Genomic DNA, 17,694 nt, shown 5'->3' on the forward strand with positions numbered 1-17,694 from the left:
TGTAGGACACCCAGTTGGTATCTGCACCTAGTTAGAGAACTGTTTGGTAGGGAAAACCCGCATTTTTAGTGTCAGAACTGTTCTATGGTTGGGAATAAATCTTAGTAATTATAACTAGACTTACATTGAAGAAAGTAAGGAAAACCACTAAGCAATTCAGGTAAGACCTAAATCAAACCCCTTACAATTATACAGTGGAAGTGGCAAATAGATTCAAGGGATTAGATCTGATAAATACAGTGCCTCAAGAACTATGGATGGAGGTTTCTGACATTGTACACGAGACAGTGATCAAGAACAGCCCCAAGAAAAAGAAATGCAAAAAAGCAAAACGGTTATCTGAGGACGCCTTCCAAATAGCTGAGAAAAGAACAGCAGGTAAAGGCAAAGGAGAAAAAGAAAGATACATCCATTTGAATGCAGAGTTCCAGAGAATAGCAGGAAGAGATGAGAAAGCCTTCCTAAGTTATCAGTGCAAAAAATAGAGGAAAACAATAGAATGGGAAAAACTAGAGATCTCTTTAAGAAAATTAGAGACACCAAGGGAACATTTCGTGCAAAGATGGGCACAACAAAGGACAGAAAGGGTATAGACCTAACAGAAGCAGAAGATATTAAGAAGAGGTGGCAAGAATACACAGAAGTACTAGACATAAGAGATCTTAATGACCCAGATAACCACAATGGTGTGATCACGCACTTAGAACCAGACATCCTGGAGTGCTAAGTCAAGCAGACCTTAGAACAAAGCTAGCAGAGGTGACGGAATTTCAGCTGAGCTATTTCAAACCCTAAAAGATGATGCTGTTAAAGTGCTGCACTCATTGTGCCAGCAAATGTGGAAAATTCAGCAGTGGCCACAGGACTGGAAAAGGTCAGTTTTCATTCCAATCACAAAGAAAGGCAATGCCAAAGAATGCTCAAACTAACTGCACAATAGGACTCATCTCCCTTGCTAGCAAAGAAATGCTCAAAATTCTCCAAGCTAGGCTTCAACAGTACATGAACCAACAACTCCCAGATGTTCAAGATGGATAGAAAAGACAGAGGAACCATAGACCAAATTGCCAACATCTGCTGGATCATAGAAAAAGTAAGGGGATTCTAGAAAAACATCTACTTCTTCTTCATCGACTATGCTAAAAGCTTTAACTCTGTGGATCACAACAAACTGTGGAAAATTCTGAAAGAGGTGGGAAAAACAAACCACCTGACCTGCCTCCCAAGAAACCTATATGCAGGTCAGGAAGCAACAGTTAGAACGGGACATGGAACAATGGACTTGTTCAAAATTGGGAAAGGAGTATGTCAAGGCTGTATATTGTCACCCTGCTTATTTCATTTATATGCAGGGTATATCATGCAAAATGCTGGGCTGGATGAAGCACAAGCTGGAATCAAGATTGCTGGGAGCAATATCAATAACCTCAGAGAAGCAGATGACACCACCCTCATGGCAGAAAGTGAAGAGGAACTCAAAAGCCTCTTGATGAAAGTGAAAGAGGAGAGTGAAAAAGTTGGCTTAAAACTCAACATTCAAAAAAAGTAAGATCATGGCATTTGGCCCCAGCACTTCATGGCAAATAGATGTGGAAACAATGGAAACAGTGACAGACTTTATTTTCCTGGGCTCCGAAATCACTGTGGATGGTGACTGCAGCCATGAAATTAAAAGATGCTGGCTCCTTGGAAGAAAAGTTATGACAAACCTAAACAGCATAAAATAAAGCAAAGACACTACTTTGGCAACAAAGGTCCTATAGTCAAAGCTATTCTTTTTCCAGTAGACATAAATGGATGTGAGAAAGTGAAGAAGTGAAAGTGAAGTCGTTGAGTCGTGTCTGACTCTTTGCCATTCCGTGGACTGTAGCCCACCAGGCTTCTCTGTCCACGGGATTATCCAGGCAAGAGTACTTGAATGGGTTGGCATTTCCTTCTCCAGGGGGTATTCCTTACCCAGGGAACGAACCCAGGTCTCTCGCATTGCAGGCAGACGCTTTATCCTCTGAACCACCAGGGAAGCCCAGTATTTATGGATGTGAGACCTGAACCATAAAGAAGGCTGAGCACCGAAGAATTGATGCTTTTGAACTGTGGTGTTGGAGAATACACTTGAGAGTCCCTTGCACTGCAAGGAGATCAAACCAGTCAATCCTCAGTTCAGTTCAGTTCAGTTCATTCACTCAGTCGTGTCCGATTCTTTGCGACCCCATGAACTGCAGCACACCACGCCTCCCTGGTCATCACCAACTCTGGGAGTTCTCTCAAACTCATGTCCATCGAGTCAGTGACGCCATCCAGCCATCTCATCCTCTGTTGTCCCCTTCACCTCCTGCCTTCAATCCCTCCCAGCATCAGAGTCTTTTCCAATGAGTCAACTCTTCGCATGAGGTGGCCAAAGTGCTGGAGTTTCAGCTTTAGCATCAGTCCTTCCAAAGAAATCCCAGGACTGATCTTTAGAATGGACTGGTTGGACCTCCTGGCAATCCAAGGGAGTGTCAAGAGTCTTTTCCAACACCACAGTTCAAAAGCATAAATTCTTTGGCGCTCAGCTTTCTTCACAGTCCAACTCTCACATCCATACATGACTACTGAAAAACTATATCCTTGACTAGACAGACCTTTGTTGGCAAAGTAATGTTCTGCTTTTGAATATGCTATCTAGGTTGGTCAAAACTTTCCTTCCAAGGAGGAAGCGTCTTTTAATTTCATGGCTGCAGTCACCATCTGCAGTGATTTTGGAGCCCCCAAAAATAAAGTCTGACACTGTTTCCATTGTTTCCCCATATATTTCCCATGAAGTGATGGGACTGATGCCATGATCTTCATTTTCTGAATGTTGAGCTTTAAGCCAACTCTTTCACTGTCCACTTTCACTTTCATCAAGAGGCTTTTGAGTTCCTCTTCACTTTTGGCCATAAGGGTGGTGTCATCTGCATATCTGAGGTTATTGAGATTTCTCCCGGCAATCTTGATTCCAGCTTGTGCTTCTTCCAGCCCAGCGTTTCTCATGATGTACTCTGCATAGAACTTAAATAAGCAGGGTGACAATATACAGCCTTGACGTACTCCTTTTCCTATTTGGAACCATTCTGTTGTTCCATGTCCAATTCTAACTGTTGCTTCCTGACCTGCATATAGGTTTCTCAACAGGCAGGTCAGGTGGGCTGGTACTCCCATCTCTTTCAGAATTTTCCACAGTTTTTTGTGATCCACACAATCAAAGGTTTTGGCATAGTCAATAAAGCAGAAATAGATGTTTTTTCTGGAACTCTCTTGCTTTTGCCATGATCCAGCGGATGTTGGCAATTTGATCTCTGGTTCCTCTGCCTTTTCTAAAACCAGCTTGAACATTAGGAAGTTCACGGTTCACATATTGCTGAAGCCTGGCTTGGAGAATTTTGAGATTATTTTACTAGCATGTGATATGAGTGCAATTGTGCGGTAGTTTGAGCATTCTTTGGCATTGCCTTTCTTTGGGATTGGAATGAAAACAGACCTTTTCCAATCCTGTGGCCACTGCTGAGTTTTCCAAATTTGCTGGCATATTGAGTGCAGCACTTTCACAGCATCATCTTTCAGGATTTGAAATAGCTCCACTGGAATTCCATCACCTCCACTAGCTTTGTTCGTAGTGATGCTTTCTAAGGCCCACTTGACTTCACATTCCAGGATGTCTGACTGTAGCTGAGTGATCTCACCATCGTGATTATACGGGTCATGAAGATATTTTTTGTACAGTTCTTCTGGGTATTCTTGCCACCTCTTCTTAATATCTTCTGCTTCTGTTAGGTCCATACCATTTCTGTCCTTTATAAAGCCCATCTTTGCATGAAATGTTCCCTTGGTATCTCTAATTTTCTTGAAGGGATCTCTAGTCTTTCCCATTCTGTTGTTTTCCTCTATTTCTTTGTATTGATTGCTAAGGAAGGCTTTCTTATCTCTTCTTGCTATTCTTTGGAACTCTGCATTCATATGCTATGTCTTTCCTTTTATCCACTGCTTTTTGCTTCTCTTCTTTTCACAGCTATTTGTAAGGCCTCCTCAGCCATTTTGCTCTTTTGCATTTCTTTTCCATGAGGATGGTCTTGATCCCTGTCTCCTGTACAATGTCACGAACCTCCATCCATAGTTCATCAGGCACTCTATCAGACCTAGTCCTTAAATCTATTTCTCACTTTCACTGATAATCATAAGGGATTTGATTTTGATCACATCTGAATGATCTAGTGTTTTTCCCCACTTTCTTCAATATAAGTCTGAATTTGGCAATAAGGAGTTCATGATCTGAGCCATAGTCAGCTCCCAGTCTTGTTTTTTTGCTGACTGTATAGAGCTTCTCCATCTTTGGCTGCAAAGAATATAATCAATCTGATTCCGGTGTTGACCATCTGGTGATTTCCATATGTAGAGTCCTCTCTTGTGTTGTTGGAAGAGGGTGTTTGCTAGGACCAGTGCATTTTCTTGGCAAAACTCTATTAGCCTCTGCTCTTCTTCATTCTGTATTCCAAGGCCAAATTTGCCTGTTACCCCAGGTGTTTTTTGACTTCCTATTTTTGCATTCCAGTCCCCTACAATGAAAAGGACATCTTTTTGGGGTGTTAGTTCTAAAAGGTCTTGTAGGTCTTCATAGAACTGTTCAACTTCAGCTTCTTCAGAGTCACTGGTTGGGGCATAGACTTGGATTGCTGTGATACTGAATGGTTTGCCTTGGAAACGAACAGAGATCATTCTGTTGTTTTTGAGATTGCATCCAAGTACGGCATTTCGGACTCTTTTTTTTTTTCATTTCGGACTCTTTTGTTGACCATGATGGCTACTCCATTTCTTCTAAGGGATTCCTGCCCACAGTAGTAGATATAATGGTCATCTGAATTAAATTCACCCATTCGAGTCCATTTTAGTTCACTGATTCCCAGAATGTCGACATTCACTCTTGCCATCTCCTGTTTGACCACTTCCAACTTGCCTTGATTCATGGACCTAACATTCCAGGTTCCTGTGCAATATCGCTCTTCACAGCATCGGACTTGGCTTCTATCACCAGTCACATCCACAACTGGGTATTGCTTTTGCTTTGTTCCATGTCTTCATTCTTTCTGGAGTTATTTCTCCACTGATCTCCAGTAGCATATTGGGTACCTACCGACCTGGGGAGTTCCTCTTTCAGTATCCTATCATTTTGCCTTTTCATACTGTTCATGGGGTTCTCAAGGCAAGAATACTGAAGTGGTTTGCCATTCCCTTCTCCAGTGGACCACATTCTGTCAGACCTCTCCACCATGACCCGCCCGTCTTGGGTGGCCCCACAGGGCATGGCTTAGTTTCACTGAGTCAGACAAGGCTGTGGTCTGTGTGATTAGATTGACTAGTTTTCTGTGAGTATGGTTTCAGTGTGTCTGCCCTCTGATGCCCTCTTGCAACACCTACCGTCTTACTTGGGTTTCTCTTACCTTGGACGTGTGGTATCTCTTTACAGCTGCTCAAGCAAAGCGCAGCCGCTACTCCTTACCTTGGACAAGGGGTATTGCCTCACCGCCGCCCCTCCTGACCTTGAACATGGAGTAGCTCCTCTCGGCTCTCCTGCGCCCATGCAGCCACCACTCCTTGGACGTGAAGTAGCTCCTCTCGGCCGCCGCCCCTGGCCTCGGATGTGGGGTAGCTCCCCTCAGCCACTTCTGCACCATCGCAGCCTGGCACTTTAAGCCGCCACCCCTGAAGGAAATCAATTCTCAACATTCATTGGAAGGACTGATGCTGAAGCTCCAATTCTTTGACCACCTATTGAGAAGAACAGACTCATTGGAAAAGACCATGATGCTGGGAAAGACTGACGGCAGGAGAAGAAGGCAACGACAGAGGACAAGATGGTTGGATGGCATCATCGACTCAATGGACATGAGTTTTAGCAAGCTCTGGGAGATGGTGAAGGACAGGGAAGTCTGATGTGCTGCAGTCCATGGGAATACAAAGAGTCGGACACGACTGAGTGGTTGAACTACAACAACAAAATCCATTTGGGATGTCAAGAGCATTATAACCTCCATCTTATTTCTTTATACATTTCTTTTGTAAAATATTCTAATCTCCCTCTTGACAATGAAAGACTTTCACAGACTAAGGGAAAGTGCTAATCATGCCATCTTCATCTGCATCCTCATCTCCAATTTTGTTGTGCCTGATAGCTACAAACCCTGTGCTCTTTTCCTTCACCTCTAGACTCTAAGCCTTTCACGTTTAAGGAAGTCTGAAGATTAAAGGGAAACAGACTGGTAGAAACTGCCTGGTCACAACACATCATACTGATCTTGAATTCTCAACATCCTTATTTATTTCAAAAATCCCCTTACCATACTGAGGAATGACACTTTTGAAGCTTGATCATACATTCAGCACAATTGCAGAGCACCTATTATGGACAGTGTACTCTGACATTGTACCTGTCAGAGTACACTGCCCATGAACTACCACTATTAGTTTCCTATTGCTACTGTAACACATTACCACAGATTTGGTGACTTAAAACAACAGGTTAATTCTCTTATAGTTCTAGAGGTGATATGTCCAAAATTGGGTCTTATGGGGCTAAACACAAATTATTGGCAAAGCTGCATTCCTTTTGGAGGCTCTAAAGGAAAGTCTGTTTTCTTGCCTTTTCCAGCATCTAGAGGCTGCCCTCCTTCCTAAGCTCACAATCTCCTTCCATCTTCAAAGCTGTCAGTGACCAGTCAAGTTGCCCCCATGCAACATCACTCTACCTCTGACTCCCACACCTTCCTCTCATAAGGACCCTTCTGATAACATTCGTCACAACTGGATAACCCATAATAATCTCTCAATCTCAATATCTTAGTCACATCTGAAAAATTCTTTTTGCCATGCAAAGCAATATATTCACAGGTCCTGGGGATTTGAAAATAGATATCTTTTTTGGGGGTAGTCCTTTATTCATTATATCACACCTACTCATAGAATGAAAGAGAAATAACTCTTGGAGAGTCAGGAGGCTATAAAACCTGTGATTTTTTTAAACCTATTTTTAACTGAAATACAAGAGTTATACTACCAAAAGAAACAAAAAACAACACAAATTACACGTGTACAGCTCATGGAATTATTCCATAACAAACACATCAATTTAAACACTATGGAGGAAAACTTACAGAACATCACCAACTTCCTAGAATCATCTCGCTCACAACATGTCCTCTTCTAACAACTATACCCTCTCTAATCCAGAGGTTCAACACCATAGATGAGTTCTGTTTTTGAACAGGCAAACTGAATGATCTGGTGTAATTGTTTTGTGTCTGACTTCCACTCACTCAACAATGTTCAGGAAATTTATCTGTTACTAAATGGAGCTACAGCTGGGTTTTTCATCATTGTATACTATTCCATTATATATCACAATTCATTTATCCATTATACTACTGAAAAACATTTGAATTTTCTTCAGTTCATGTTTATTTAAATACTGCTGCTCTAAGAATTATTGCCCTGTTGGCTCAGAGGCTAAAGCCTCTGCCTGCAATGCAGGAGGCCTGGGTTTGATCCCTGGGTCCGGAAGACCCCTTGGAGAAGGAAATGGCAACCCACTCCAGTACTCTTACCTGGAGAATCCCATGGACGGAGGAGCCTGGTGGGCTACAGTCCACAGGGTCGCAAAAAGTCGGACATGATTGAGCGACTTTACTTTCACTTTAAGAATTCTTACACATGTCTTTTGTTGCATTTATTCACACATTTCCATTAGGTATATACCAGGTGAATAATTTTGGGGTCATAGTTTATCTACATACCTAGATATCTCTTCAACTTTAGGAGAGAATACCAGCCAATTTTTAAAGTAGCTGTACCAATTTATAACATTACTAGCAATATATGAGTGTTTCAGCTGTTTCTCATGTTTATTAACACTATTATCACTCTTTTAAATTTTAGCCACTCTGGACTATGTAGTACTAATAACTCACTGTAGTTTACATTTCCCTGATTACTACTGAGATTGGACATCCTTTACTCCTTGTGACTATTTGAATATTCACTTTTATAAATTGCCTGCTCAAGTCTGTCATCCATATTCATTTCGTGGTGATTTTATAGTTCTTTCCATATTCTGCATGTAGGCACTTTATCAGATATACGTGTTGCATAAAGACTTCTCTACCAAAAAAAAAAAAAAAGTACATAAAATTGAAATTTGAATGTCAATTGATTTCTTATGGATCCAGCTCTTATTTCCAAACTTGTAACTATCAATTTACCCAATACAGGTGCCCCCTAAGCACATAAAGCAAAAATTAACAGGTATATAAAAGCTCACTTACATTGCTGGACAGATGATCCAGGCAGAAAATTAATAAAGAAATATGGGCCTTAAACAATGCACTTGATCAGGTTGACTTATTAGATACACAAAAAATATTTCATTCAAATAAAACACAATACATATTCTTTTCAAGTGCCCAAGGAACATTCTCAACAATAAATCATATGCAACTCCAAAAAACAAGTCTTAGTATATTTAAGAAAACTAAAATTATATCAAGTTATCTTGTCTGACCACAACAGGATAAAACAAGAATATAACCAAAGAAAACTAGAAAAACCATAAACTTGTGATCTAAACAACATGCTACTAACAACAAATGGTTTCTTGAAGAAATCAAAGATAAAATCTAAAAAACAACCTCAAGACAATTGAAAATGAAAACACAATGCTCCAAAACCTATGAGGCAGAACAAAAGAAGCTCTAACAGGGAGGTATATAGTAATATAGACCTACCTAAAGAAAACAAACAAACAAAAAAGTCTCAAGTAAACAAACTAACCTTATACCTAGAGGAATGAGAATAAAAAGTACAAACAAAACCTGAAGTTCGTATAAGAAAAATAATAAGCTTGGAGAAGAAATAATTGAATTAGATACTGCAAAATAAGTGAAAAGTTCAATGAAACTAAGCCAGTTCTTTGATGAGATAAAATTGATAAACCTCTAGTGAAACACATCAAGGAAGAAAAAGAGAGACAAAATAAATGAAATCAGTAAAGAAAGAGAAGCTACTAATAAACATGGTTTTGTATTGCTCAACTTTACTCTTTTTAGATACTGGAATACACTCTTAAATAAATGTGGTTATATTGCACATCATTTTAAAGCACATTTCTTACTTTATGTTATTTTGCTAATGACATTACTTTCTGTGTATTTATTTTAGACTATGGAAATTATATTAGACAAAAAGTAAATTCTAGCAATTTTCTTATTCGAATTCAAAATGGGTTGTAAAGCAATTTGGAGAGTTTTATAAATATTTTGAGGTGTTTCAATATATTAATAATTGGTTCCTTTATACTATTTTTTAATTCATTTTACATTATAAAACTATTTTTCAGAAGAACAGAATTCATCAGTCTTGGTCAAAAGGCACAGAAAATGTTAAGAATACGTGGGCTGGATAATCAGCAAGGTTTCTTTCAAATGGATGAAGTTTATAGCTATTATCTCCTCCAATGGGTCTACTGTCCAACTTTTATCTGGCTTAAGGGTTTCTAAGATAGTGGGTAGGGAATAAAAGGATGAGCTTCCCTGACAGCTCAGTTAGTAAAGAAGCCTTCTGCAATGCAGGAGACCCTGGTTTGATTCCTGGGTCGGGAAGATCCCATGGAGAAGGGATAGGCTACCCAGTCCTGTAGTGGGCTTCCCTTGTGGCTCAGTTGGTAAAGAATCCACATGCTATGTGGGAGACCTGGGTTAAATCTCTGGGTTGGGAAGATCCCCTGGAGAAGGGAAAGGCTACCAACTCCAGTATTCTGGCCTAGAGAATTCCATGGACTATAAAAGAAAGTTCCAACTCCCAGTGATGAAGACATATGTCAGCTAGGGCAAGAGACAGACCCAAAGCAAAAGCAAGTCAGATACACTGCAAATACTACAGTCAGTGACATGTGTGAGTTCAGATTCATAAGAAGAATTGGTTCATATTTTGATTAATAAAGATGTGGTTCAGCCTTCTGAAAGAGATGGGAATACCAGACCACCTGACCTGCCTCTTGAGAAATCTGTATGCAGGTCAGGAAGCAACAGTTAGAACTGGACATGGAACAACAGACTGGTTCCAAATAGGAAAAGGAGTACATCAAGGCTGTATATTGTCACCCTGCTTATTTAACTTCTATGCAGAGTACGTCATGAGAAACGCTGGACTGGAAGAAACACAAGCTGGAATCAAGATTGCCGGGAGAAATCTCAGTAACCTCAGATATGCAGATGACACCACCCTTATGGCAGAAAGTGAAGAGGAACTCAAAAGCCTCTTGATGAAAGTGAAAGTGGAGAGTGAAAAAGTTGGCTTAAAGCTCAACATTCAGAAAATGAAGATCATGGCATCCGGTCCCATCACTTCATGGGAAATAGATGGGGAAACAGTGGAAATAGATGGGGAAACAGTGGAAACAGTGTCAGACTTCATTTTTCTGGGCTCCAAAATCACTGCAGATGGTGACTGCAGCCATGAAATTAAAAGATGCTTACTCCTTGGAAGGAAAGTTATGACCAACCTAGATAGCATATTCAAAAGCAGAGACATTACTTTGCCAACAAAGGTCCATCTAGTCAAGGCTATGGTTTTTCCTGTGGTCATGTATGGATGTGAGAGTTGGACTGTGAAGAAGGCTGAGCACCGAAGAATTGATGCTTTTGAACTGTGGTGTTGGAGAAGACTCTTGAGAGTCTCTAGGACTGCAAGGAGATCCAACCAGTCCATTCTTAAGGAGATCAGCCCTGGGATTTCTTTGGAGGGAATGATGCTGACGCTGAAACTCCAGTACTTTGGCCACCTCATGCAAAGAGTTGACTCATTGGAAAAGACTCTGATGCTGGGAGGGATTGGGGGCAGGAGGAGAAGGGGACGACAGAGGATGAGATGGCTGGATGGCATTACTGACTCGATGGACGTGAGTCTCAGTGAACTCCAGGAGTTGGTGATGGACATTGAGGCCTGGCACGCTGTGATTCATAGGGTCACCAAGAGTCAGACACAACTGAGTGACTGAACTGAACTGAACAATGATTTAAAATTTGTGATCCGAAACCACTATTACATTTACATTTGCACCAACCTATACAAATAAGGACAATGTTTGATGCTGTACATTTTCACCATGTGGATATTCCTTTTTTAAAGCAATGGATCAAATAACACTAGTGTCAATATTCAATTTCCCTGAATTTTGCAAAGAAGAAAATCTACCCAATTTTTACTAGTAGAAATTTAGGATGAATTTTCTGATGATGATATTATAGTAAAATGTGGAGATATTTGAAAGCTGTAAGAAGTAATCCCAAATAAATGAGACAGAGAGAATATTGCAATTTCTGGAATTTATTGTGAACTGTGGTTTGTATAATTTTCTGCCAACATATCCATATCTTTAAGACTTTTCCTAAAAAAAAAGACTTTTCCTATTTGCATAATTGTTGCTTCAGACTACGGAAATTTTTCAAAACTAAAATTAACAAGAAGTGTTCTCTGTTTATCTAAGAGGAAAACAGAATGACAAATATAAACATGCTTTCTAACAAACATGAATATGTATCTAGGGCTTCTGTAACAAAAATGTCACAAACTGGGCAGAAATTTACTATCTTATAGTTCAGAAGTCCAAAATCAACTTGCCCGCTAAGCCAAGCATTCTCTGAAGGATCTAGGGAAGAATCTGTTCCACATCTTGTGACAGGGACAGAGTAAAGGAGAGAAGTAGATGATTAAATAGTTAATCCCACTAGGGGATTGCAAATAGAAAAATATATGGGAGACCCCTGTAAGTTAATGATTATTCAAGAAAGCAGGTTTGCTTAACCACAAAACCAAGCAGGCTTGCTTAGCAACAAAACCATGAACAGAAGCAAGAGACATGCCCCAAACAAGAAAACAATGGTAGCATGAGCCTCACATCCTGACCAATGAACTCAGTAAGTTAGGACATGCTCTGTGCACACATAAAAAACAATAATTTGTGAACCTAGCTTGACCACGTAGGGACAAGAAAACTCCCCTGCCCATCCTGGAGGAGAAACAAATGATGGAAGCATGACCTCTACTCAAGAATGATGAAGAAGTCTTTTTCTCCTCCTCCTCACTTTTTGATTATAAAACTGTAGCCCAGTAAGTTCTTAGGGTGCAGCAACCTCTCGTCTGCCTGCCTGTAAGTCTCACAAGCGTCCTATTCTAATAAATCAATTCTTATCTATCACTTTGCCTCTCGCTGAATTCTTTCTGCACTGAGACATAAAGGACCACAACTCTTCAGAGCCTCCCAAAAGGACACTTGACAGTTTCACTTGCTCTTAAGTTTCTCATGTTTGCCAGAAAGCCTTGTCTTGCATTAGACAACTCTGATCTCTGCCTTCCTGGTGACATGGCATTGTCCTTGTATGTCTCTGTCTCTTCACAAGTGTTCTTTTTATAAGGACACCAGCCATTTTGGATTAGGCATCCATCCTAGTCCAGCTGCAGTCCATGCGGTTGCAAAGAGTGAGACATGACTGAACTGAGCAACTGAAGTGAACTAGACCAGTATGACCTCATCTTAACCAATTACATCTGCAAGGACTCTATTTCCAAAGAAAGTCACATCCTGAGGTATTGGGTGAAGGAGATACAGAGGTGTGGGGGTGGGTAGAACTTAGCATATATTTTTTGGGGGGGATACATCTGAATACATAACAAGGAACAATTTTGACTAAGTCATTGCAAATCAGCTGACACAAATGCTCAAAACCAGAAATTATGTTATTGTTCATTTCTTTAACACATAAATGCATATGTATGTTTTCCCCTTTAAAATAAAAAACACAGTGATGTAATTAAAAAAAAAAATGATGCAAAGAGCTGACTAATTTGAAAAGACCCTGATGCTGGGAAAGATTGAGGGCAGAAGGAGAAGGGGACCACAGAGGATGAGATGGTTGGATGGCATCACCGACTCGATGGACATGAATTTGGGTAAACTCTGGTAGTTGGTGACGGACAGGGAAGCCTGGTGTGCTGTGGTCCATGGGGTCGCAAAGAACACCACTAAACAAGTGAACTGAACTGAACTGATTTTTAGAATATTAAATCATTACTTTTTCTTTGAGCACAGTACTTTTTCTTCAACTAGGATGGTTATATGCACTTTGTGAATTAAAAATGTCGCCTGCCACATCAGTAAACAAACGATGTTGCAGCCATCAGCCAGGGCAGGCACCTCCTCTCCATCACAGTAAATCCCAAGGAAACTCAGGACAGAAACATAACCCTCCACAGTGAATCATCAGACACTGCAGCCACTCACTGAATGGAGCAACCTGAGGAGACTCGGGATGAGAAAACAGGATCAGTCAGTCAGTCAGTTCAGTCGCTCAGTCGTGTCTGACTCTTTGAGACCCCATGAATTGCAGCACACCAGGCCTCCCTGTCCATCACCAACTCCCCGAGTTCACTCATCAGATCAGATCAGATCAGTCGCTCAGTCATGTCCGACTCTTTGCGACCTCATGAATCGCAGCACGCCAGGCCTCCCTGTCCATCACCTACTCCCGGAGTTCACCCAGACTCATGTCTATTGAGTCAGTGATGCCATCCAACCATCTCATCCTCTGTCGTCCTCTTCTCCTCTTGCCCCCAGTCCCTCCCAGCATCAGAGTCTTTTCCAATGAGTCAACTCTTCGCATGAGGTGGCCAAAGTATTGGAGTTTCAGCTTTAGCATCATTCCTTTCAAAGAAATCCCAGGGCTGATCTCCTTAAGAATGGACTGGTTGGATCTCCTTGCAGTCCAAGGGACTCTCAAGAGTCTTCTCCAACACCATAGTTCAAAAGCATCAATTCTTCGGTGCTCAGCCTTCTTCACAGTCCAACTCTCACATCCATACATGACCACCGGAAAAACCAAAGCTTTGACTAGACCAACCTTTGTTGGCAAATTAATGTCTCTGCTTTTGAACATGCTATCTAGGTTGGTCATAACTTTTCTTCCAAGGAGTAAGCGTCTTTTAATTTCATGGCTGCAGTCACCATCTGCAGTGATTTTGGAGCCCAGAAAAATAAAGTGTGACACTGTTTCCACTGTTTCCCCATCTATTTCCCATGAAGTGATCGGACTGGATGCCATTCATTTTCTGAATGTTGAGCTTTAAGCCAACTTTTTCACTCTCCACTTTCACTTCATCAAGGGGCTTTTGAGTTCCTCTTCACTTTCTGCCATAAGGGTGGTGTCATCTGCATATCTGAGGTTATTGATATTTCTCCTGGCAATCTTGATTCCAGCTTGTGTTTCTTCCAGTCCAGCATTTCTCATGATGTACTCTGCATAGAAGTTAAATAAGCAGGGTGACAGTATACAGCCTTGACGTACTCCTTTTCCTATTTGGAACCAGTCTGTTGTTCCATGTCCAGTTCTAACTGTTGCTTCCTGACCTGCATACACATTTCTCAAGAAGCAGGTCAGGTGGTCTGGTAGTCCCATCTCTTTCAGAATTTTCCACAGTTTATTGTGATCCACACAATCAAAGGCTTTGGCATAGTCAATAAAGCAGAAATAGATGTTTTTCTGGAACTCTCTTGCTTTTTCCATGATCCAGCGGATGTTGGCAATTTGATCTCTGGTTCCTCTGCCTTTTCTAAAACCAGCTTGAACATCACAAAGTTCATGGTTCACATATTGCTGAAGCCTGGCTTCGAGAATTTTGAGCATTACTTTGCTAGCATGTGAGAGGAGTTCACTCATACTATCCCCAAATGACAGAGAAGGCAATGGCACTCCACTCCAGTCCTCTTGCCTGGAAAATCCCATGGACGGAGGAGCCTGGTAGGCTGCAGTCCATGGGGTTGCTAAGAGTCCTGCACGAGCACGACTAAGCGACTTCACTTTCACTTTTCACTTTCATGCATTGGAGAAGGCAATGGCAACCCACTTCAGTGTTCTTGCCTGGAGAATCCCAGGAATGGGGGAGCCTGGTGGGCTGCCGTCTACGGTATTACACAGAGTCGGAAACGACTGAAGTGACTTAGCAGCAGCCCCAAATAGCTGGGGGGCATTTCAAAACAATGAACTCAGTGAGCCTAGACTCTTGCATCTTCTCATACATAGAAAAGCACTAAATCCCTTGAGATATCTGGCTTTCTTTAAGAGTAATCTATTGATGCTCCAACTACCCTGTCCTCCCTGCAAAATCTCTTCTATTTTCTGCCCCCCACCCACTCCAAACCCCTTCTACAACCCCCTCTGCCACCATAGCCTCTCGGAGTTATCTTAGCTACTGTGTCGTGGGATCAAGTCCTCAGTTTTGTCTGCTAGACACAACTCTCAACTTTTACATTGTGCTTTTTCTTTTCCAGTCAACAACTTCAAGGAAAGAAAATTTTCACCACCTCTATTTCTTTCCTATCATTGCTATTCCATTCATTTGGCCATTACTACTGAAAATAATTTTCTTTTCAAAATGACACGCTCAGCGTGTCAGACGCACCGCCCCCCCCACCCCCCCACACCGCCCCCCCCACCCCCCCACACCGCCCCCCCGCCCGCCCAGAAAGAGCAGGTCCGACGGCCTGAAGGACTGGAACACCGCCAGGCACTTTCCTCTTCAGGTACTCACTCTACCAGCCAGCTCCGGGCGGAGCTTCAAGCGCGGGGTCATATGACGACTGTCGCAGCAACAGAGAAACCGTCAGCCTGCTCACTCCACACTAGGGGGCGCCTGGTTTCCAGGCAAACCTGGAGCGCTCGCTAGACCAAACTCCGCCCGTCTCTCCTCCTCCGGAAGAGGTCCCGTCCCCGCCCTCCCCAAGGCTGCCAACGAGGCAGGCTCCGATACACATGCGCAAACACGTCCACCACGCAGCTACGTAAGGCGCGTGAGTCCTCTAAGCTCCGCTTCTCGGCCGCGTCTCTGAATTTCCAGTTCCGGCCTCACAGGGGCGGGGAGCAGCCGGTAACATGTGGCTGTCGTTCGCCCCCGCGATCTCCCACTGCCGCGGATACCGCCGCCTAGGCCTAGGTCCTGGGTCCAGCATTCACCTGTTGCAGAACTTGCTTACGGGACTGGTGCGACATGAACGCATCGAGGCGTCATGGGCACGCGTGGACTAGCTGAGGTGCTACGCCGAGAAGGTAAGGGGCGTGACCCTCTTGTTCCTCTCCTAGGTCTGGCCTGAGGGGGCGGGATCCGACTGGAGTTGGGGAAGAATTGGGACCGCCCTGGTAAACAGTGCCGGAAGTCTCTTTCCTTATTACCGTGAGCTGAACCTACTCTTGTGGCCCCTCAAATGGAGACCTGATTAAGACGGCGTGGTTAGAGGTAGCCTGAATTAGTGACATGCTTTGCTAGCGTATGGAATGAATACGTTGCAGTTTGGCACTAGAGGATTAAGATTGACGCCTCCTTTCTTGCTCGGATTTTGGTCAGTGATGTTGTGTCCTCACAGCTCATCGACTGTGGGAAGCTGGGAGACACCAACGAACGAGCAATGCGTATGGCGGACTTCTGGCTCACGGTGAGTGCATCCTGTCCACTTCCCAGATCTTATCCTTTGGTCCCTAAGTGGAACGGAGTTGTTAGAGGAAAGGGAACCGGGCAGAATTAAGGCAGGCACTTACGGACAAATGTGATATATGTCCTACGTTGAGTTCAACGTGAATCTCAGTCTACACAATTGTCTGTAATTGATCACTTTATAATACCACGTCAGAGGGTGAGGGAAGGGATGTGGGGGTGTGTGTGTTTGGACCCTACCTTTGGGGATGCTGAAAGTTAATGTCTCGGTGATGGTGCCTGACTCTACTCTCGACTCTGCTCTCTCCTGGAAAACTCTCCCCCTCTAGGAGAAAGACTTGATCCCAAAGCTGTTTCAAGTACTGGCCCCTCGGTACCAAGGTCAGAATGGCGGTTACACGAGAATGCTGCAGATCCCAAATCCGAATCAGCAGGATCGGGCCAAAATGGCAGTGATTGAGTACAAAGTGAACTGTCTCCTGCCCATGCCACGAAGAGACAGCAACCTTACACTCCTAAACCAGCTGCTTCAGGGGCTGCGTGCGGCAGAACCAGGAAGCAAGCACCCGCAGCTCCCACCCAGCTCAAACACCAGAGGTTTAACTGAAGCCAAAGGGCATGTGGCCCCCATCAGTGCCCATGATCACAGGCCTTGGGAGCTCTATTAAGCTCTTAGAACTGGAGCTTGAGTTGTAAAATGGACTGTCTGATTGGAGTCTGGAGCCCAGAACTTTCTGAGAGCCAGATACCCTTTTCTTTACACAATAGGTAAAAATCCATTGTATGTATGTAAACTGATTGTTTTCCCCCCCTTTGGATTTCTGGAGAATGAGAACTCTCCACATCGGTCTGTATGAGGTAGTAAATTCATGGCATGTTTCTGGCTCTTAATCTGGGTTGTGTTGAATTAACACAGTTTGGTTTTTCTTCATGACTGATTATATGGGGCATGTATTCTGTAATTCCAAACTAGCCCCCATAGGTGATTGAGTTTTGTTATCTAGCATAGAGACTGAGCCCCTGGGATTTCTTAAAGATTACTTCCTGACAAGGGTAGGAGGATGAACATCTAGAAGTGAACTTTCTGTAATAATCTGGTACCCTAGGAACCTTCAAGGTTCCATTCCTCTGTTTCTGGACAGGATCACATGT

General features: G+C 42.7%; 1 pseudogene across 1 annotated transcript; it reads left to right on the top strand.

Moving 5' to 3' along the window:
* Window positions 1-15,906: 15,906 nt before the first annotated feature.
* LOC147357874 (large ribosomal subunit protein bL17m-like) lies at window positions 15,907-17,433 on the top strand (annotated as a pseudogene). Its single transcript, XR_015142118.1, has 3 exons — window positions 15,907-16,160; window positions 16,475-16,543; window positions 16,872-17,433. The product of XR_015142118.1 is annotated as a large ribosomal subunit protein bL17m-like (transcript).
* Window positions 17,434-17,694: the final 261 nt, after the last annotated feature.

The sequence above is a fragment of the Bos grunniens genome, chromosome 15, assembly GCF_055505025.1.
Source record: "Bos grunniens cultivar Pamir isolate PY7600 chromosome 15, Bosgru_T2T1.0, whole genome shotgun sequence".
In the NCBI taxonomy this organism is placed as follows: domain Eukaryota; kingdom Metazoa; phylum Chordata; class Mammalia; order Artiodactyla; family Bovidae; genus Bos; species Bos grunniens.